At 42.6% G+C, this 2500-nt stretch overlaps 1 protein-coding gene across 1 annotated transcript in view; it reads right to left on the reverse strand.

Moving 5' to 3' along the window:
- Window positions 1-2500, reverse strand: part of mns1 (meiosis-specific nuclear structural 1) — a 16069-nt gene that overhangs the window by 5363 nt on the left and 8206 nt on the right. The window lies entirely within an intron of this gene.

Below are 2500 nucleotides of genomic sequence, written 5' to 3' on the forward strand. Positions count from 1 at the left end.
CGGGACAGGCTTTCTCGTCTCTGATGATTGGAGGTTTACACAGTTGCTGCCTGCTCAGGTCCACAACTCGTTTGAATATCATGCCATCATGATAACTGAACCATACAAATTATACTTGGTGGTTATTTATCGCCCTCCAGGACAACTTGGGAACTTTGTGAACGAGTTGGACATTCTACTGTCTGCTATTCCAATGGATGCATGCCCATTATTAATCCTTGGCGATTTTAATATTCATTTGGATAACTCGTCTGCAATTGACTTCCTGTCCTTACTCTCCTCATTTAATATCACACGTGTCCACAGTCCTCCTACTCACAAGGCTGGTAAAGATCTTGATTTAATTCTGGTACGTAACTGTAATACAGACAAGGTTTTGGTTAATCCATTACATGTATCGGATCATCACTTTATCAGATTCTCTGTGTGTCTCCTGGATAACCCAGCTGCTCCTCCTCCGATAATTTCGTTCCGGCGTAATCTCAGAAGCCTCTCAAGTGACCATTTTGCAACATTAGTAACATCTGCTTTACCTACTCCTAGCTCATTCTTGGCACTTGAGGTAATTGACGCTACAGAGACTCTCTGCTCTACACTGGCATCTTGTCTGAATGCAGCATGTCCTCTTTCCTCAAGACCTACTCGTTCTAAACCTCGCCATCCATGGCTGACGAACAGTATAGTCTCAGTACGAAAGGAACTTAGAGCTGCTGAGAGGAAATGGCGTAAATCCAGAGATGGAAATGATCTTAGTAACTACCAGTCTTTGCTGTCATCCTTTTCATCCACTGTTACACTTGCAAAAAAGGCATTCTATCAAAGCAAGATTGAGAGCGCCACTGACAGTAGACAACTTTTTTCTACTTTCAAATCTCTCCTCAATCCTCCACCACCACCATCAACTACTTCACTGTCAGCAAATGACTTTGCAACATTTTTCACTGAAAAAGTTGCTAAAATAAGTGCTCAGTTTGATGCTCCTATAAGGAGGGCTTTGCCTTGTGTTAGTATGACCCCATCATTTGACTCTTTCTCTCCTCTTGATGAGGAAGCAGTCTCTCAATTGCTTCAGCGATGTCGTCCAACAACATGCCCATTAGATCCTGTCCCGTCCACTCTTCTACAGTCTATCTCACCCGCTGTTCTACCAGCAGTCACACATGTATTTAATGCTTCACTCAGTTCTGGAATAGTTCCTTATTCTTTTAAACAGGCTAGGGTTACACCTCTGCTAAAGAAAAGTACACTTAATCCAACTGAGGTGAAGAACTACAGACCTGTCTCCCTTCTTCCTTTCTTGTCAAAGGTTTTGGAGAAAGTGGTCTTCAAGCAAGTTTGTGACTTTCTTCATCAGAATAATCTACTAGACCCTATGCAGTCTGGTTTCAAGAGTGGTCATTCTACTGAAACTGCTCTTCTGTCTGTGACTGAAGCATTAAGCGCTTTCAGACATACGTGTAAGACCGGAGGTTCTGCCGATGTTAAACGGTGGGGCCGTATATCTGAACGACATAACCGGTCATATGGAAGTCCGAATTCACCCGGTGTTTATACTACCCCCGACCTAGTATTTCCTCCGGACATTATGTAAATGTGCTGTGTCTGAACGAGGCGTAGAACATGCGGTTAAAATTCACACCTAGTGAGAGGGCGTGTTGGTGACGTTTCTTTCGTGCGTCCATGTGGTTAAATCTGACTTAAATGCCAGTGTTATGATGGAGTGGCATAGTGCTGTCCAGAAAATCTCCGACATGGAAAGATGCAGACATCACGGAGCTACTGTCCATGAGGGCATACAACATTTTGATAAAACACATGAAGGGAATGGCACGTTGTAGCCTACAACTGCATGGCAAGGCCAAACGAATTCAAAAGACTGAATCATCATAAGCAGAAGGCGCTGAAAAGGCAGTAGCCTACAGCGACGTCGTTGACGACAATAACAGGAGTATTTAATAAATTGTTAGCCAACACGGTTTTCTGTTCATTGATAGCCTTAGGCAGAATTAGGCTACAGAAAAGAATACAATATATTTTTTCTCTCCCGGCAGTAAAGACAGTAGATTCGTGTTTAAAATTAAATGAAAACTAAAGGTAGGCTATAGGCTTATTATGCATATGACCATCCAGATGAGGCTGGTGATCTGTCAAGAATGATGAAGATCGTAAGATACAGATGGTTTTATTGTTGCTGTCATTATTACCACAAACACGAATTGACAACGAAACCATGGCGATCGTGGGTTATATCTTGCCTGTTTATTAAGCCATGCACAGCCCTGTCAGAACTCCGTGTAGCATGCATACTGGCAGTTTTCATAAACCATCACCAACTAGTTCGCACTTTGGATATATCGTTGGATTGTGAAAAGCCCAATTTCGAATAACTACAGTACAACAGATGAGGTAGGATGCATATTTTGCAATTAGAATTTCGTGTTGGTGAGACCTGTTGCCTATCAGTAGACATGTCATCTCGAGTTCCACGACAGCTTAGCTA

Source organism: Alosa pseudoharengus, unplaced genomic scaffold (assembly GCF_046254945.1).
Source record: "Alosa pseudoharengus isolate Yale_2024_CS ecotype anadromous, Long Island Sound unplaced genomic scaffold, YU_APseudo_1.1 YU_APseudo_1.1_scf_19, whole genome shotgun sequence".
In the NCBI taxonomy this organism is placed as follows: domain Eukaryota; kingdom Metazoa; phylum Chordata; class Actinopteri; order Clupeiformes; family Clupeidae; genus Alosa; species Alosa pseudoharengus.